We start from the raw sequence: 21,052 nt of genomic DNA, 5'->3' as shown, positions 1-21,052 counted from the left end.
AAAGTCCAGAACTTGTTTTAGTTTTCCTTTCCACAATCAAATTTTTAAATTCACAATACTTAACGTTGAATGAATGATTAGTTTCTAGATTCCATCTCTGGTGGATTCAGGGACAAAGGCTTACTCTGAGACTAGTTGAAGTTCTATCTGGAGCTGTGTCAATCCTTGACAACAGAATCCAAGAATCACAACATTTCACAGTTGAAAGGCACCTCAGGATATATATGAGCAAAGAACCCCTTTGCAATTATCATGGCAAATGGTTACCCAGCCAACTCAAGGAAGACTATTCTGTGGTTAGGAATAGCCTCTGACAATGGAATAATTAAGATATTGTTTGCATTAGGGCTCCATCTTCTTCTTAACCAATCATTGCACCTAATTCTGCCCTCTGGGATCAAGAAAAACTTGAATTCCTCTTCTACTTGGCATTCATCCAAATACAGAAAGTAGGTACTGTATCTTTGATGAATCTTCTCTTCTCTAGGCTTAATGCTCTAAGTTTATTCAACCAATCCTTACGTAGTACAGTATTCCATCTTTTATCTGGAAAGTGCTGAATCTAGTATTATTACAACTTCCTTTGTTCTGAATATTTCTCTCTTAATGTAGTTGATGATAACATTAACTTTTGAAACATGACATTGTGGCACTGTTGATTGAGGTTGAATTGAACTTGAAGTCCATAAAAATCCCTAGATCTCTTTATATCTCTTATCTATTGCTAGGGTCAAGGTTCACTGAGGAGTCAGGGTCAGGAACCAGTCTAGGATGGCAGTGGGAGATCAGTTTGTATTCTGTACTATTTTCTCTGTAGAACTCACTGTTTTTTAGGTCACGAGCTCCCTCATTGTCCCCCTAGCCATAGACCACACAGATCAGGCAAGGAGGATATACTTCTCATTCTTTGTCTTTCACTAAATCTATCATCAGACCAGTTTGTGTTGGTCTTTCTCATGAGAGGCAGAGCATGACTAGTCCCAGAGGGTGTCTGACAGCAGCTTCTGGCTAAGACTAATCCGATAGAATGTGATTATGCTTTCCTGGCAGAATCAATTTATTTCCAGCCACATTCAGGGTGCCAGGAAAATGAAGTAGGAGCTTTAGGGAAGGACCTAGGCAATTATCTCAGGGCCAGTTATTGGAAGGTTGAAATGCTTCCCCAATCCTCCTTCAAACATAGCCAGGGATTATACTAATGATTCAATACAAGCTCTATCCAACAGGGACAAGGCATGGGGAATGTGCCATGTGTGACCCATTGAGACCATGGCACAGGGGAGGGAGTGTATTCAATGGTATGATCTATGGGGGATGAAATGCAAACATGTAAAGGATGAAGGATCTGCAAGTCATGAGTGAGCTTCCAAGTGTGGAAATTTCCTCTACCAATTCTACCACTTATAATTTAGTAGGTAAGTCCTATAAAGTTGAAAGAGATCTTTGAAGTCTCCTAGTCCAACTATTTCATTTTTTTATAAATGAGAAAATTGGTACCTATACAAGTGAGATATTCTTTTTCCTGTTTCAGTGGGAGAATTTTATCAAAGTATTGTTTTAAATGTTCTTTAATTATTTTCAACAAGTTTTTTTAAAAAAAGTAATGTCATGCCTGATACTTCTTCCTCCTTCATAGTGAACAAATTAAAAAGAAAACCAAATTCTCCCATATCTATCTATATAATCCACTAAAGCAAATTTGTCCATTAGTCATGTTCAAAAATGTATATCTATTTTGCATTTCAAGTTCATCACCTTTCTGTAAGTAGGTGAGTGCCTTGTAATAGTTTCTGGACTCACAGCTTATTTTTATTATTGCATTGATCAGAATTATAAAGCTTTTCATAGTTATTTACTCTATAATATTGTCATAGTATAAATTTTTCTCCTACTTCTAGTCACTTAGCTCTGCATCAATTCACAAGGTCTTCCTAAATTCCTCTGAAAATTTCCATTTCATAATTTTTAGGGCACAAAAATATTCCATTATATTCATGTACAGTGGTACATTGACACATGAGTTTAATTCGTTCCATGGCCAAGCTTGAAACTTAGTTTGCTCATGTGTCAAATTGAATGTCCCCATTTAAATGAATGGAAATACAATTAATTCATTCTGGCCCCCCAAAACACACATATTTTTGTTTTATTTGCTTTTAAATGCAGAAATGTACTTTATCAATAACAAACAAATATATACAGATAATAAGAAAGAGTCAAGAAAATAAACTTGTTCTGAAATGTTATTTACCTTCAAGGTCAGGTGAAGATGCTGGCAGAGAAAGTTTTAATTTCGTGCACTATGGCTCAACATAACTTACTCTCTACTCATGTAATGCTACATTTAAATTCAAAATTGACCTTATACATTACTTATGATATATAACTTTATTGCTAAACTTAATTGCTATTTTTAAACTTTACTTAATTATCATCATCTTCTTTATTGAATTTTTAACTGTTTTGCCACACTTTCCTGGATTTTACTTAGAGGCCATTTCAACAAAAACCTTTCCATGGAAGTTTGTTTCCTCTTCCCTTTCAGAAGCTTCTGACAATGTCTGAAATAAATGTCATTACACAGCCCTAACACATGACCTGTTGCAACTTTTTCTGAGTGTGTCTTTTCAATAAACTGTTTAATTTTTCCCCAAATTCTCAACATTTCCTTAATCTCACTTGTACTGATTACCTCATCCACTTCAGACTCCTCCCTCCGGCTCCTCCCAAGGGCAGAAACTCATGATTCAAATATCTACTTGTGACTTAAAGCAAAAAATCCTGATCCTGAATGTAAGCATCTTGAATTGCTCCTCACTTAAGGTGCTCAAGTATCAAGTACGATTGTACTACAATTTGTTTGTTGATTCCACAATGGGAGGGTAGACCATTAATGTCCAAGTTTTGACTATCATCGAAAAGAATTGTAAATTTTATACCTATAGATACTTTCTCTCTTTGATTTCCTTGGTAGTACAAGATTAACAGTGGCATTTATGGTCAGAAAGTAGACATTGACTTGGTAATTTTCTGAGTATGGAACCAAATCACTTTCTAGAATGTCTAGATCAATAGGTATGAGCTGTCTTGTCCATGATCACATAGGTTTAAGTGGCAGAGCTTAGATATGAATGTAGGTTCACTGATGGCAGATAGTCCTCTTTCCAGTCTGAAGTACACAGAGGCTGAGAATATTGCTCATGATCAAATAACTGGCAAGTATTAGCCTCTGGGTTTGAACCCCATTCTTCCTGACTTAAATGTCCAGAAGTCTATTCACTGAACCAGGATGAAAAGGATTGGACACTTGGACACAATGCCATGAAGGGGGCCTAACAACTATCTGCCAAATGAGTTAATGCTAGAAATGCTGTCTGAGTGACTGTGTTCCCAAATGAGTGGGGGAGATTGACATTCCTGGTGTGGATCTGAAGTGGGGACTCACATTCTCACTATCTACAATGTCCTTGTTCCATTGCATAATACGGTTCAGGATTTCCATAGCTTCTGGCATTCAAAAGCTAGAATAATAATTTGGTTCTGATTTATCAAGGACATGGGTCCATCCCTAGGCTGGCCTCCTTTGTGTTGCTAGGTTACCAAATAGTGCTTGGATCTTTATGAAAATAATTGCAAAGGTTAATTATCTTTAGAAATGAAGAGTATTCAAGGAATGAAATCTCCTTGTTGATGTTAGTAAACTTTTGAGAAACTGATATCTTGAAAGTTCCTTTTTCATCCAACAGTGTCATCAGCCCACAGTCAGTACCATGGCTAGTGACCTATGTTGTATATAGTAAGTAAATGTAACTGAGAAACATTCATTGGGTCCTGCATCTTTGTTCTGTGGCAAGCCCACTGCAAAAGAAAAGAGGGGGATGTTGAGATGTTAGGGTACAGTAATTCTCCAAAGGACCATAGTGAGACAATATAGTCTTATGGGAAAGCTAATTCCATATCAATTCTATCTTCCAGAGAAAATTTCAGGGCCAAGCTCTCTCCATTAGACCCTTCAATACCCAAAATTCTATTCCATTTTTGGAAGCTATTTTGGAGGTAGAGGAAAAGAAAAGTTGGATTTGGAGTCAGATGACCTGAGTTCAAATGCTTATATCTGTCCATACTGAAGGTTTCACCCCTATGGCCCTGAGCTTTTATTAGTGAGTATTTCATTTTATCTTGCTTAAAATCAAACTTCCATAGGATGTTTTTAGACATCTCAATGCCATATTAATGCTCCTGTACCTTCCCTTCTATGACTCTATTGCTGAGAATAATAATGAAATCAGCATTTAAATTCATTCTAAGAACATCTCAATCAATTGCCCTGTGACTTCTATAACATGACTTGGCATATAGCTAGACTACCAAAAATGCTTGGAAGCTGTTCCCAAGAAAGAGAGGAGAATTGGCCCATAAGTGGACATTCTGCATAGGTCTGCCATGTGGTTAGCAACAGTCTTTCTCTATTGGCTGAATAGCTGGAATTGTTTTCATCTTTAAAATGATCTGACAAGGGGGCAGCTGGGTGGCTCAGTGGATTGAGAGTCAGGCCTAGGGATGGGAGGTCTTGGGTTCAAATTGGGCCTCAGACACTTCCTAGCTATGTGACCCTGGGCAAGTTACTTGACCCCCATTGCCTAGCAATTATTGCTCTTCTGCCTTGGAACCAACACATATTATTGATTCTAAGATGGAAGGTAAGGGTTTTAAAATAAAATAAATAAAATAAAATGATCTGACAACACATTTGTGTTTGTGTGAAGAACTCTATTCAGCTCTAACAAGTAATACCATGTGTTAAGTCGGGAGGGCTTGGGGCCATTTACCCAATTCCAATAATCTGACAGTTTAATTTGTAAATATTATATTTTCAATATAATATACAATGTGTATTTTATTATAATATATTATACATTAAACTATAAGTTTTTAATATTATTTATAACATACAATAGATGTTCTATTATAATATAATTTATATTATAAATATTTATATATGTTATATTGTAAATCTTATATATTATATTTGAAACATAATATATAACAAGGCAACTAAATCACATAGAAGATAGAATGCTGTATCTAAAGTTAGGAAGACTCTTTTTTTGAGTTAAAATCTAGTCTCAGACACTCTGTGACCCTGGACAAGTCACTTAACCTTGTTTGACTCAGTTTCCTCATCTATAAAGTGAGCCATAGAAGAAAATAGCAAATTATTTCACTCTTTGCCAAGAAAATCCCAAATGGGGTCACAAAGAGTTAGGCAAACTGAACTGACTGAATAACATATAACAGCTGATATTTTATAATATGCATTATAATATGTTTAAGCTTGTATATTACATTTATAGTATGATAATATGACATTATATTTAGATTTCTAATGCTTGACACATAGTAGTTCCTTAACAAATTATTATTGATTGATTGATTTGGATTACTTGAAGAATTAGAAAATACTAACCTGACCCACATGGGTTCTATGGGTTTTCTGTGTTCATAACACAGCAGTCTCAGGATTGTTGCCATTTTATGGAACTTTAAAAAGTATTTGGATACAAAAATCAAGGAAACCATCAAAGAAAACTCACCAGACTTGAAGGAATCATCTTGTGAAATACAAACAGAAAAAATTCACAGGATCATGACATGGGTGAGCTCACAATTTAACATGCCTACCAACATCATAATAAGGGGAAAATACTACTACAAAATGCTAGAGGAAGTACAGAAAGCATTTAATGAGAAACAATCATTATAAATATAGCAAATTGTTCAAGGAGGAAAAGGGAAGATTGCAGGAATTAGATCATAACATTTGAAAAGTTAAGAAATATTATCTTCATTCATCCCTTTCCAGGATTGAAAACATGTATTTGATTCCTTTTCTCAGAATAAGTATGAGAGTAAAGGTGTGGGGAAATGGGGAACATGTCTGACAACAAAGTGCCCATATGGGTTAGGCTCAGGTTTCCTAATGGATGGTTGGATGAGATGGGAAGGATGACCTGGATGCAGTAAGATATAGTGAGCTAGATAAATTTCCACTCACTTGTCTACCAATCAGCAGAGTTCAGTCCCAAGGCAAGTTGTTAAATGAGTGGTAGGGCATATTCTCTGGAAATCTGATTTTGTAGGATTGTAGCTGGGGCTCTATAGGAAGAAAGGATTCTTGATTTACAATAGGGTCCTAGACAGTTCTTTAAACTCATAGTACATCTCTATGATTGAAACCCCATGTACTCGAGTTCAAATGAGAGTCAATTCCTTTCCCCTGAATCATCACAGTCCACATAAATCATAGCCTAATGAAGGGTAATCAATGTTTGCATTTGCTCCTCCATGAGAGAATTATTAATTACTATTCTTCAGATATGACTCCTTTGTTTGCCACAAGAAGCTTAATACTGGAATTCTTCTACTTATCTAGGACCTTTTCTGTTGTTCCACCACTGCTATCCTGTTTCTTCCAGCTCACTTACTTATAGTCCCCAGTATGGTCAAAGATGTTCTCATCATCCTACCATCTTTGGTTCATATAGTCCTTTACTCCCTTGAAGCCTCATGGTTCCCTAATAAATAAATGGTTTGGTGGTACAATGGATAGAACACTGGAGTCAGGAAGTTCTGAGTTCAAATGTGGCCTGAGGTATTATCTGTGTGACTTTTGGCAAGTCTTTGTTTTATTTTGTTCAGTCATGTCCATCTCTTTGTGACTTCATTTGGGTTTTTCTTGGCATAGATACTGGAGTCGTTTGCCATTTCCTTCTCCAGCTCGTTTTACAGATGAGGAACTGAGGCAAACAAGGTTAAATGACTTAACCAGGATCACACAACTAGTAAGCAAATCACTTAACCTTTATTTGCCTCAGCCTCTTCAACTCTAAAATGGTGATAATAATAACTCCTACTTCTTAGAGTTATTTTGAGGATTAAGTGAGATAATATTTATAAAGCATTTAGCACTGTACCTAGAATATAGAAGGTCTTACTTAAATGCTAGCTATATATTATATTATGTTTTTTGTTATGTTGTATTATGTTCAATTCTAGCCTATTGTGTTAAGCTGGGTTTATTGTCTAATCCTATCTCATTTTATCATTTCATTTTTAGATTGGATTGGATAGATTAGATTAGAGGTAAGTTTCTCTCTGGAGAGCCAGAGTTTATATGTATATCCAGCTGTTCTGTGTCTTTAATACTCCAAGTCTCCATTTAAAGATCAGGTCTAAGACTACAACTCAGGCTATAAAGTAACTACCATTCTCAAATGTGGTGTGTAGAGAAGTGTTTCAACAATCTTCCCAGAAAAAGGTAATGATATTGTATTCAAATAGTAGAGATTAAGCAGTTGCTAAGTAAATGAGAGAACTTTTGAACAATGTTAGCTAAATCACTTAAGGTTTCAGAAAGATGCTCTTGAGAACTAGAAGGGAGGGGAAAACAAGCAAAAAATCAAGAGAGAATGGAGGAGGAGTAGGATAATCCTATGGTGAAATTCTCATCTTTGATAAAGGGAAAACCCACATTAATGTAATCTACATAGTTATTATCATTGGAGGAATTGTTTAGAGTGGTTCTCAAGTTTGGATTAATAATGGAGGCAGAGTAGCATAATAGAAAACACACAGGATTTGGAGTAAGAGGTCCAGACTTCAGATTCCAACTCTGAAACTGACAGCATGAACATTGACAAATCAATAGATAATCTTGAACCTTGGTTTCTTTATCTGTAAGATGTAGGGGTTGGACTAGATATAGCAGCCAGGGTCCTTTCTAGATCTAAATCTACAATCTGATAATATGATTTTAAAAGTATGTATTTATTTCCAATAAAGCATTTATAGAAAAGATAAACTCAAGAATTGTAATGAAAATGGACTGAACACTCCCAATAAAATGTAAAAAGAGTCAGAGAAAATATTAAAAAGCAGAATCCAACAATATTCTATGGGCTAGAAACAGTTTCTACAGAAAATCTCAATGGATACAAAATGAAAAAGTAGCCTAAAATTTAAGAGAGTATCCTTTTAGAAATCACTAAAAGTGGAATTAGCATTAATGAAAATGAACACTGTTGGAATCAAACTTGAAAGTATGAAAAAAAGAGCAAGGATATTATGTCAAAAAATTCTATTCAAAATTAGATGGTATCAGTTTTAAATATGTGTCCATAATAATTCTACAGTAGAATTCATAAAAGAAAACTTCATAGCTTCGTTAGAAGAAATACATTTTTTAAATTAGTGGGAAATCTTAATACAATTTGAAAGATGATAAAAAACAATTAGAACCAGAGTATTAAGTAAACTAAATCTAATAGGAATATAGAGATAACTTAAAGGAAAAGATACTTTTTACCAACCAATTATGGACCTTTTACTAAAATTTATCAGGTACTAGGCCACAAAGAAGACAAAAAAGCAGAAATTAAGTATACTACATTTATAGACTATTTAATGAAATAAAGCTCGTACTAACAATGCAGCAAAAATGAAAAAAATACATGAAATATGTAGAATTATAAAATATAAAAGTACAACAATAATGGCATATTATATCAACAATAATCACAGTATATATACTTCATGTAAAAATCTATAGAATGAAGCCAAACCGGGAAGTAGTAATGGGCCATAGCCATAAATGCTTATTTACGTAAGAATGAGAATTAAAAGTGTTTTGCACCTAAAAAAGAAAAAAAACTTGGAAAAATGCCACAGAGAAAGAGAAGTCTCTGAGACAAGTTGAGATCAATACAACTGAAAATAAAGCCATTTAAAACATAAATAAATCCAAAGACCTGTTCTTTTGAAAAGACCAACAAAATTGATAATCCATTAGCAAGTCTAATCAAAAAAGGAGGCGAGTAAACACTAATGACAAAAATTAGGCAGTAGAAAGGAGATATCAGAATGAGGACAAAATAAATAGAGAAAATTACTACTGATGACTGTCTATAGCTCTATGCTTATAAATTTGAAAATCTCAAAGACTGATCATCACTTACAGAATTATAATACATCCAAAGTGGCAAAATAATAACTAAGCAGAGCAATCTCAGGTGAAATCAGAAACACAGGAAAGAGCTCTCCTTCAAAAAGATATTGACTCTCAAGTGATTTTTACCAAATCTTTAAAGAGTAAGTAATTCCTTTATTATGTATTTTAAAACATAAAGCAAGATGGTAGGTTAGCTAGCTCCTTATGACAGATAAATAGGGACTGAGTCCTTAACCAAAGACAAAACTGGGAAAGAAAAAAAGTTGATGAATATTTATTAACCTTGTGCCAGGCCCTGTGCTGAACAAAGAAGACAAAAAGAAAAAAGACAGTTTGTGATTTCAAGGACATCACAATCTAATGGGAGAGGCAACAAACAAACAAACAAATAAATACAAGCAATTTATTGATAGGATAAATAGGAAATACTTAAAAAAGATAAGGCACTAGAATTAAGAGAAATTAAGAAAGGGTTCCTAAAGAAGATGGGATTTTAGTTGGACTTAAAGGAAGCTAGTAGACCAAGATGAGCTACAAATCAAATAAAGTAGCAATTTAAAATAGTTTATAAATGGAATGTAAGGCTGGTTTAAAATAAAGAAAACAATGATTATAAGAAGCTTTAATAATAGGAGAAATGATAAAGGTCATCTGATCACAGTCTTAGCTTTTTTTTTTTTTAAACCCTTACCTTCCATCTTGGAATTAATACTGTGTATTGGTTCCAAGACAGAAGAATGGTAAGGTCTAGGCGATGGGGGTTAAGGGACTTTCCCAGGGTCACACAGTTGAGAAGTGTCTGAGGTGAAATTTGAACCTAGGATCTCCCATCTCTAGGCCTGGCTCTCAATCCACTGAGCTACCCAGCTGCTCCCCCCACCCCCATTGCCTTAGCTTTTATTGGCAAGGAAGAAATTAAAATTTCTTTATTTGTAAATGCCATGAACAAATAACACCCAAATTAATAAAACTGATAGTTAAATGACTTTAGTAAAGGCTCATAATGCATGATAAATTCACAAAAGTTTTCTCCATGCTTATTCACCACCATCAAGAAGTGGGAGGAACAAATAGAAACATGCACTTTACAATAATAACAAAAAGGGCATATATTTGATTATTAACTTAGAAATGCAGACAAGAGATTGACATGAAGACAAATTCATAATGGCGGATAGACATTAAGAAAGAATGGGCCAGATGGAAGAATGCCTTTGGCCCACAGTTATGCAGAAGAAACATAGAAAAGATTATAGAACCTAGGAGGTACAGGGGATAGAGCAATAGACCTGCAGTTCAAAACGGGCCATAGATATTAGCTGTGTGATCCTGTGCAAATTAGTTTGTCTATATCTGCCTCAGTTACCTCATCTATAAAGTGGGGACAAAAATAGCACCTACTTTCTAGGGTTGTGGTAAGGACAAAATTAATATTTGTAAAGTGCTTTGCAAACCTTAAATTGCACTATTAAAATGAATTTCCCAAACTAATTTTCAAATTGAATGAAATGCCAGTAAAATTAACAACAGATTATTTCATAGAATTAAAATTATAAGAAAACTCATGTGGAAAATCAGAAGAAACTATTAAGATGTATAAAAAATAAAACTGGGGAAAGGACCTAAAACCACCAGTTCTAAAGATGTATTATAAAGCAATAAACAAACAGTGGTGTTGGGAAGAGAATTTTTAAAAATAGATCAAGGAAACAGAAGAAAGCTCAGTTCTGAAACTCAATATATATGAAAGATTCAGCTTTGATAAATTGGTACTTAAAAACAAACTTGGATATGGAATCACTCTATTCAATAAAACCTCATGGGAAAACTGACCTGAAAACATTTTGGGATCTATCTGACCTACTTTCCTTCAAAAAACTCTAACTGAACTAATAATCTAAATATTTCTTTAAAGGAGAAGATATTATTCAGATGAAGGACATCTTGTCACTCCATAGGAGAAATTACTGGGGACAAAATTGGTAAGTTTAATAAATTAAAAAATTGTACAACATAAAACTGTATCTTTTAAATGAAAAGAAATAAAAAAGACCAGGAAAAATATTTTCAGTAAATATGTCAGACACTTAGGTCTGACAACTAGAATCTCAAAGGAATGGATTCATATCTGTAAGACTAATAATTCACAATCTCCAATGGAGGGATGCTCATTGGACATAAAGGGCAGATTTTATAAAAAGAAGAAATATAGACTTAATAACCACATGACAAGAAGCGAAAATTCCCTGCTAATCAGAGAAATGCAAATTAAGCCCACCTTAAGATACCACTTTCCTCATTAAGGAGTGTAAAAACAGTAAAAAATAAAAAAGCAAAAATGTGGGGATGGGAAGAACACAGGCACTCAGATACATCATTATCAGAAAGGTAGCTTGGTACAAACCTTTCAGAGAGCAATAAGCAACCAAAATGATCATACCTTTTGACCCTTCAAGTGCTAGCACTGAGCAACTTAAACCCACCCTAGCCCAGTTTGGATTTTATCTAAGAGATGAAATAGACTATTGTTTCAAATATTAAAAATATGAAATTTACAGCTTTGGAGTGCACATTCCAGATCTGAACTCTCTATGGCTCATGATCCTCCATATTCACAGGACACAGGTACTGACCATACTGTGGCCACATTTATTGAACATTGAAAAAACCAAAGGAAAAAAAAAAGTTCTGTTTCTCTATGGAATCATACTCTTCTAACCAGCACCCCAAAACCCTCCTTCGAGCTGTCTTTTTAATTTTTTGGAAGAGGAGAAAATGTATGTATGTGTGTGAAATCTTAGGTTTGGATAATTACCACCAATGGGATGCATTGGGAGAGTGGTAAGAAAAAACTCCACCCTCTCCAGATCTATCATTGGATCCTTTTGGGGGACTTGAAGTCTTTTCTTTCCCTCTAATTTCTACTTCTTTCTCTATTTCAAGATGTGGATTATTTTTTTAAGTTTATTTAATTAATTTAGAATATTTTTCCATGGTTACATGAATCATGTTCTTTCCCTCCCCTTCTCCTAACTCCCTCCCATAATCCCCTCCTGTAACCAACAAGCAATGTGGATTATTTCTACAGACTCAGTCCAGTAGCGATGGCTCACCACTCTATGCCTCTCACATGGCAGCCTGGAAATTGGGCTCTCCAAAGTCAGCTGCCACTCATTTATGTAGTAATCAGTAAGTCTCATTCCAATAACAGCCACTGATTTTGCTGTCATTCTCTACCTGGTGATCAGGAAGTCTCTATAACTCAAGGTCAGCTAAAACAAGGGGACCCTAAACTTAAAGAGTAGTTAGTGTATTGCTCTTCTACCTTCTTCCCCACTCCACAATTCTCTTCATTAGTTTCCTGCTCATTTCAAGAGCACTCCCATTGAGGACATGTGCTCACATTTACCACTCTGATATGAGAGCCCAGGGTGGCTAGAAGTTACAAGAGTATTTTAATATATGGAATATTATGGTTCTTTTGAAAGTGCTAAATAGGAATCATACATGGAAGCATGGAAAGAAGTGATAAATATAAAAATCATTATGTGGAGTGATACAAAATTAAATTGGCAGAACTAGAACTGTATATACATTGCCTATATAAATATATACATGTATTTATCTTCTGTCTTAGAATCAGTGCTAAGCATCTGTTCCAAAACAGAAGAATGGTAAAACTAGGCAATTGGAATTAAGTAATTTGCCCAGAGTCACACAGCTAGCATCTATCTGAGTTCAGATTTGAACCCAGGACTTCACATTTCCAGACCTGGTTCTGTATCCACTGACCCACTTACTTGTCTAGATAGGTATATTAAAAAAAAAGGATAACAAAAAATGATACAGACAAAGAAGCCCAGAAACAGCAGAGATTCAGGTAGACATGGCAGGAAGCAGAGAACAAAAATATTTTCTTTACTAGCTTGTTATCTTGTAACAAAAGACTAGCCAATGAGTTCAGTTTTTGAGAATGTACAGGATGCTTAGGAGACACAATCCCTCATGTAGACATGGGAGCATGGGCATATATTGTTCAATTTGTTCTGTTGACTATGAGGTGAAGAAGAACCTTTTTTTTATTGGCCATTGAGCTATCAAAGGCCTGGAGTAGCCAAAGTGGATCTGTTTCTAGCCTGGCTGGCATTTCAGAAGGAAGATAACCATCTTTGGACTTCTGGGCCCTTTACATCTCCCAGAAATAGGATGGAGCCAAGAGTGTATGACCCTCCTTTTGCTTCTGTTTTCGTTGTATCTTTTTTTTTTTCATGCTTTTAAGACAGATTGCTCTGACCTTGTAAGCTTCAAAAAAGGTAAGAAGAACTGAGTCTGTACAGGAAAAAAAGCTGGAATTCCTTCCTAGAATTTGCTAGAAATCTTGAGTAGCCTGGTAGACTCAGACCAACAGAAGGAGATATGTGGATTAATCCATGATTCGGTTATGTTGCATTTGGAAGTGACCTTGGTGAAACCAATTCTTTGGAGGAAGAGATTTAATTTTGTACATAATGTACCCAGGGACTAGAGTAATTTAGGAGGAAGTATGCCTCCAAGTGTTGGAAATGTTTGTATTTCTGCTCTTGTGATATTTTTGTAGTAAATATTCCTTTATAAATGCTTACTAATTATTTTAGGGTTAAGTAGAAATGGGACACCAATAACTAGTGGTTAATAATGGAGAAACATTGTGGAATGGAGGCTAGAGTCAATAGTAGTAGATGGATAATTGCCATTTAATAGTGTAAAAGACCCACTCTGTGCTAAGGGCTTGTTGTTTAGTGAAACCAGCTCAGAGGAATAGCTATGTTCTTCCATACTGACAGGATAGGTAGGATAAGGCAGGTAGAACCAAGGAAGTTGGTGTATGTTGATGCAGTAACTCCTCTGGCAGAGACTGAGGATCCAATATTCCAATTTTTTCCCAGTGTCCTAGGGAATGAAGGCAAACCTATTGAATATAGCATCAGAGTTTTTATTGATTCTGGAGATACTGAGACTCGCCATCTTGGTTTTGAGAAAACCAGAATAAACTCCAAGGAAGTAGGGAAACAGAATGAGGGGGAATTCTTGTGCAAATAATAGCATAAGTTTTCTGCCCCTTCTAGTCTTCCTCTGAAAATCTGGGTGGGATTTCTATCCAAATGGTTTCAAACCTGGGGGGGGGGAGGAAGGGAAAGTGACCCTTTAGACTACATTACAGGGGGCAGGATTCCATAGTAACTAATCTATTTTTCTTGTTGGTCTGTGGATAGCAAGAATAAGCTAGAGGCATAACCCAGATATCTCAGATCATTATAGGAATAATCCTTTGATGACCCAAGCCTCAGGGTTGGCTGACTCAGAAATGCCTCTTTCTGAGTTTCCCCCCCCTCATTAGCATAGTAGGTAGATATGAATGAAGAAGATATTTCCTGACTAGAGCATACCCATGTACAAACATGCCCATGCCCACGTATTGGCACACACAGGCATACACACAAATGTACACTAGAAAGCAGAAAGATTTTCTTGAATATAAGACAAGCCATCTTTCATTAAGCAACTCTAAATACTCTCATCAAAAGCACACACTGTTACTGGAGTTACATGCGCTGATTGCTGAGCCAAGTGAAAATGGGCCATTTTAAGTGGGCTCTTAAAACAAAGCTTAAGAAAGATGAATAGCTGTTCCTGCTGAGTTCCCTAGGGGCCCAGGAGGCTGCCTGTCCAACCTGCAAGGCAGACACAGAAACTGGAGCTGCCTCTCTTCCTACTAGAAGTCATTAATCTCTTCTACAGCCTAGAAGGACAAAAGCTCAGAGTGGTTGAGGTGTTGTTGGAAAGCAGAGGTGATATACACAGACCAGGCTCTGGAGGTGTGAGCACCTAGTGATGTCCAAGGCAGTGAGGTCAAAGCTGGAGCCCAGGAAGGTGATTAACAGTTAATATTCAGAGCTATGTCTTGGGTCTGACCATGGCAAATCTGAAGACACCCTGAGACCCCATGATACTTCTCTTAGAACTTCACAACTTTAGAACTGCCCCACACAGGTACACCTGGGTGATTACAGCTTCTTAGTCCAGACCTAGGGGTAGTTCCCCTCTAGGAATTGATCTCATGCTAAAGAGATGTCTCAGGGGTATTTATGTTCTTAACCTGGGATCTATTAACTTTGTTATTAACATTTTGATGAACATTTCAATGTAATTGGCTTTCTTTATCATCTGACATATTTTATTTTATGCAATTAAAAACAGTATTCTGAGAAAAATTCCATAGGCTCAATGGATTGTCAAAGACATCTATGACACACACAAAAAAAGGTTAAGACCCAGGGGCAGCTGGGTAGCTCAGTGGATTGAGAATCAGGACTAGAGATGGGAGGTCCTGGGTTTAAATCTGGCCTCAGATACTTCCCAGCTGTGTGACCCTGGGCAAGTCACTTGACCCCCATTGTCTAGCCCTTACCACTCTTCTGCCTTGGAGCCAATACACAGTATTGACTCCAAGATGGAAGGTAAGGGTTAAAAAAATAGGTTAAGACCCCTCTTCTAGAAGGTCTATAGGAGAGGACCTATAAAGAAGTCACTTAGTGTAGTCTCTTTTTTCCAGAAAAGGTAGCAGCTAAACCACCCTAGTTTGTTTGACAGCTCCATGAAACTAATTTCTTGCTTTCCCTTTGATGCCTTTTTCTTTCATTATTTTACCCTAACCAGTCAATAAAATTTATTAAGTGCCTACTATGTATGTACCAGGCACTATATTAGGTGCTGGGGATGCAAAGACAAGAATGAAACAGTCTGAGCCTCAAAGAGCTTACATTCTATGGGAGGAGACAACATGTAAAGACCCATAGAATATGTACAAATTAAGTAAAGGCTAAGATTTTAGGGATACCCCATATGTGCTCTCTCTCTCTCTCTCTCTCTCTCTCTCTCTCTCTCTCTCTCTCTCTCTCTCTCTCTCTCTCTCTCTCTCTCTCTCTCTTTCTCCATATATATATATATATATAAAGTAATTTATATGGAAGATACTATCAGGGAAAGGGATCAGGAAGGGCCACATGTAGGAGATGACTTGAGATAAGTTTTGAAGGAATGTTAAGAAGCCATGGATTCTAGAAATGAAGGTGGGACATGAATTATTATATGTGAGGAATACATAAAATGCCTGCTCTTTTTTAGAATATTAAAACATGGAAGTTTGGGCCAAATCTTTTTTTCTGATGCTGGGGTCAGTATAGACTTTTCAACTCAAGTAACATCTCCTATAAGAGACTTTTTAATAATGTTCTTTGTGGCCTCCCTAGAATGAGGGAAGGGAGATCTAGAATTTAATTACATTGTTAAATTCAACTTAAACCACTCTGGTTGAAGATAACATGGAATAATTCCTCTCAGCTATGGAGAAAATGCCTTTCTTATTCACAGATTCTACATACTATCCATTCATTTATCCATAAATTTATCCATCCATTCATCTCCCACCCACCCATCCAACCACATACCCATGCATCCATCCATCCATTCAAGGTCCTTTAGTAGGTTCTGTGGGGGATAAATAGATATATAAGCTTGATTCAGAATTCCTGACAAAGATCAAGAATGAATTACTAAAATAGTCATTTGTAAAAAATTAAGAAGAGTGATGATTGTCTCTTTAAACTATTATGGCTTCATCATAAAAATATCTTCAGGGCTTAACTGAAATACCATCTCCTACAAGAGGCCATTTAAAAATATCTTAGTGGTTAGTGCCCCTTTATATCATACCCTGAAATTATCATAGGCTCATAGAATCACTGAATCTTAGAAATAGAGCTGGAAGGGACCACCGAGATCATCTAGCCCAACCCCTTCATTTTCTAGATGAGGAACCTGAAGCCAGGGAGGCTAAATGATTTCCCAAAGTCACAAAGATAATTAGCATAAAAAATAACATTTGAACCCAATTTCTCTCCTTCTCAAGACAATGTCCCTGAGTTTACTGACTTAAAATCCAACCTTAGACATTTATTAGTTATGTGGCCCTGGGCAAGTCATTTAATTTCTGTTTTCCTCAGTCTCCTTAACTGAAAAATGGAGATAAGAGAACATACCTCACACTGTTGTAATGAAGACTGAATCAGATAGCATTTTCAAAAAGCATTTTACACAGTGTTTGGAACATAATAAGCACTATATAAATGTTTATTCTATCTTTTTTTATGTTAACACATATACACACCTATTTGTATATATGTTTACATTATACTAGCTAACATTTATATAGCCTTTAAAAAAAAAACACCTTACCTTCTATCTTAGATTCAATACTAAGTATTCATTCCAAGGCAAAAGAATGGGAAAAGCTAAACAACTGGGGGTAAGTGACTTGACCAGGGCCATATAAGTAAGAAGTATCTGAGGCCAAATTTGAACCCAGGACCTCCTACCTCCAGGTGTGACTCTTTATCCACTGAACCACCTAGCTGCTACACACACACACACACACACACACACAAATTTGTTAGCATACATATTCTCATGTGATCTTCTCAATTATCCTATAAGGTATTTGCTATTATTATCATCTCCATTTTGCAAATGAAGCATTTGAGGTACAGAAAAGTTCCGACTTGCACTAAGTCACAAAGCTAGTAGATGTTTAAGGTGGAATTTGAGTTCAAGACTTCTGGTCTCCAAATCTATCTCTCTACCACTCTATCCAATGGCAATCTAGCTGCACATCTATCATTTCTGCCTGTCTGTCTATCTATCTATCTATCTATCTATCTATCTATCTATCTATCTATCTATCTATCTATCTATCTGTCTGTCTGTCTGTCTGTCTGTCTGTATCTGCATCTAACTGTCTTTCTATTGATCCATCCATCTATCTGTCTGACTGTCCATCTGTCTGTCTATTCCTCTATTTATCCATCTATTTGCTATCTATCTATCTATCTATCTATCTATCTATCTATCTATCTGTCTGTCTGTCTGTCTGTCTGTCTGTCTGTCTGTCTGTCTGTCTGTCTGTATATGCATCTAACTGTCTTTCTATTGATCCATCCATCTGTCTGACTGTCCATCTGTCTGTCTATTCCTCTATTTATCCATCTATTTGTCTATCTATCTATCTATCTATCTATCTATCTATCTATCTATCTACCTATCTATCTATCTATCTATCTATCTATCTATCTATCTATCTATCTATCTATCTATCTGTCTGTCTGTCTGTCTGTCTGTCTCTGCATCTAACTGTCTTTCTATTGATCCATCCATCTATCTGACTGTCCATCTGTCTGTCTATTCCTCTATTTATCCATCTATTTGTCTATCTATCTATCTATCTATCTATCTATCTATCTATCTATCTATCTATCTATCTATCTATCTATCTATCTATCTATCTACCTACCTATCTATCTATCTATCTATCTATCTATCTATCTATCTATCTATCTATCTATCTATCTATCCATCTATCTATCCATCTATCTATCTATTTATCTATCCATCCCTCTCTAATCTATCTCTGTCCATCTATATACAGAGACCTACATATATACATATATTATTTATCAGTCTATATGCATCTATACACACAGACACACATAAATATGTATTTGTGTGTACATATGTGTCTATAATTGAATCATTTGGTCATGTGTTCTCTCTCTACCCCTTCATTCCCAACTCCATATAGAATACAAGTTCCTTGAGAACAGGGGTGATTACATTTTTGTCTTTGAATCCCTACTTCTTAGCAAAATCCTGGTATACAATAAGTGTTTAATAAATGTTTATTAAGTTGGAATAATTTGTTTTGTATAGTCTGGATTTCTATATAGACCAAGAAAATACTCTGGATGTGCCATTCCTAGATTGAAACAAAGCATTTGGCAATATTTCTCACAATACACTTGTGGATAAAAAGATGGAGAGATATGGGTGTGTTGATAATTCAGTTAGGTGGATTCAGAGCCAATTAAGTAATTGGATCCAAGGAGTTTTGATTCATATCAACCTGGAGGTGGAGCACGAATGGGCTATTACTCTACTCAGTCTTCTTGTGTTCAACATTTATCAATGCTTTCGATGAAGACGGATGACATATTTGTGGATATTTGTAGATGACACTACTGGGGATGGATAGATGTCAAGGGAAGGTAAAATGGATGATAGAATAGCAATCCCAAGATCTTGACAGCTTGGAATGCTGGGCTGAAGTAAGAAGATGAAATCTGATACCAATAAATGTAAAGTCTTGCACAAGTATCCTAATGTTCCTTATGATTTGTGATTTCATTGATGGGAATATTCAATCAAATCATACAAGCACAGCCTGTCTATGCCTGTCCATCCTGTATGACTCTATGTCTATGCCTATAACTGTTAAACAGTTCCAACTGAGATACTAAGGACCTTCTTTAAATTACCTTGACATTGTATGGATATCAAAGTAGTAGGAGCAGTGCCAACTCTTGCTTTCACTATGTGTGTGACCAATTTTTCTTAAAAAAATTAGTCCACTCATTACTCTGGTGACATCCTTGACCCTACTCCTTGGGCATAATTTCTTGCTTGTGATGTGTTGTATCTGCCTATGGCCATTATTTTTCTGGTGATCCTTAATTTAAATTCTTCAGAGACTATAGTTCTTTCTTGACTTGTAGCTACACAGCATTGCTGGAAGAATAATGGGGTTAAAAATAGGGACTTTTGTTTCAAGGAGATAGTTAGGGTCATTAAAAGAATTGAGCAATTACCCAAAGGCATTCTGGCCTCTTTTCCTTCTTTTATACATTTTTTTTCAACCCATAAAAATGTCTTATACTTAAAAAAATCAGTTGCATCAGTATAATTTGGGAAGTATAGTAATAGCATATATGAAAAAGACCCGAGGGCTTTAATGATCTGTGTGCTCAGTGATCTGCAGCTAGATGGCACACTGAATAGATCAATGGACTGAGAATCAGGAAGACTCATCTTCCTGCATTCAAAACTCTGGGCAAGTCACTTAGCCCTATTTGCCTTAGTTTCCTTATCTGTAAAATGAGCTGAAGAAGGAAAAGGGCAAACCGTTCCAGTATCTTTGCCGAGAAAACCTCCCCAAAGGGTCATGAATAATCACACATAACCGAAATGACTAAACAACCATAAACTCAGTATGTGTCTTTATCAATTTAGAGTTCTAACTAGTGTCAAAGTCCATAGTATGCACCAAAATCAGAGCAAGTGATGATGAGACCTGAGCCAGATCCAGCCTTTGGCAGCTGAATTTAACCAGCTGAAATCCCCATAATTTTCTGTGGTAAGAGACAAGGCTGGTTTTGGACACTGGGCACCTGACAATCACTCTGTTCCATGTTCCATTGTTACTTCATGTGCCTTTGAGATTGGTTTTTGCTGGCCATTTAAGTGCTCACAATGGGGAAACAAAAGTTCCTCCCATTAGAACACTTGTCATATCTACTGATTGACCTTGAAACCCAAATTACAAAGCAGAGTTCTGGGCTTCCCCACCCCAAGCTTAGGTCCCTGGAGTCTGCCCTGGTGGATGGATTCTCCTGTGATCTGAACATCCTGCCCCATCATCTTCCTCCCCTCCACCCCTCTCCAGTTGTCTTGCTGTTAACACCAAAGGACAAATGCAATCCCATATTTCAAACTCATCTGGCAGATCCTATTAATTTTGGAATGGAATAACACTGAGATTCATCATTAACTCTCAGGTATGAGCAGCAATAAAAAAAATAGAGCATATAATGTTATTTATTTATTAAAACAGTAAATTGGAGGGGAATAGGCTATTTATTTTGCACAGTGTCTCCAACCAAAATAATTGCCTCATTAATCACAGTATCACACTGGTGGTGCTGGGAAGGTCAGGTGTCTGAATGAATCAAAGCCTAGGGCAGGCGTTTACAATTCAGAGTGGGAGGAGGAGCAGGGAGATTTATCAGTAAGAAGGTGTTATGGGTGGTGCCTACTCTGGGTGGGAGGGATCCCTGAAAGGAAGCTGCTGGGATCTAGGTGGCTTCTACCTACTTGTTGTGTGCCTGGTCGCCTTCTCCT

The 21,052-nt window shown here is 36.2% G+C and overlaps 1 long non-coding RNA gene across 1 annotated transcript; it reads right to left on the bottom strand.

Moving 5' to 3' along the window:
• Nucleotides 1-2,369: 2,369 nt before the first annotated feature.
• LOC103092704 (uncharacterized) lies at nucleotides 2,370-5,601 on the bottom strand. The gene is made up of 2 exons (XR_469376.3): nucleotides 5,468-5,601; nucleotides 2,370-3,858 (listed from the first exon to the last, which is right to left on the bottom strand). It is a non-coding gene; the product is annotated as an uncharacterized LOC103092704 (long non-coding RNA).
• Nucleotides 5,602-21,052: the final 15,451 nt, after the last annotated feature.

This window comes from Monodelphis domestica, chromosome 6 (genome assembly GCF_027887165.1).
Source record: "Monodelphis domestica isolate mMonDom1 chromosome 6, mMonDom1.pri, whole genome shotgun sequence".
NCBI classification, from domain to species: Eukaryota; Metazoa; Chordata; class Mammalia; order Didelphimorphia; family Didelphidae; genus Monodelphis; species Monodelphis domestica.
Note: the sequence above shows the minus strand (reverse complement) of the source record. Positions and strands in the feature narration are given on the sequence as shown.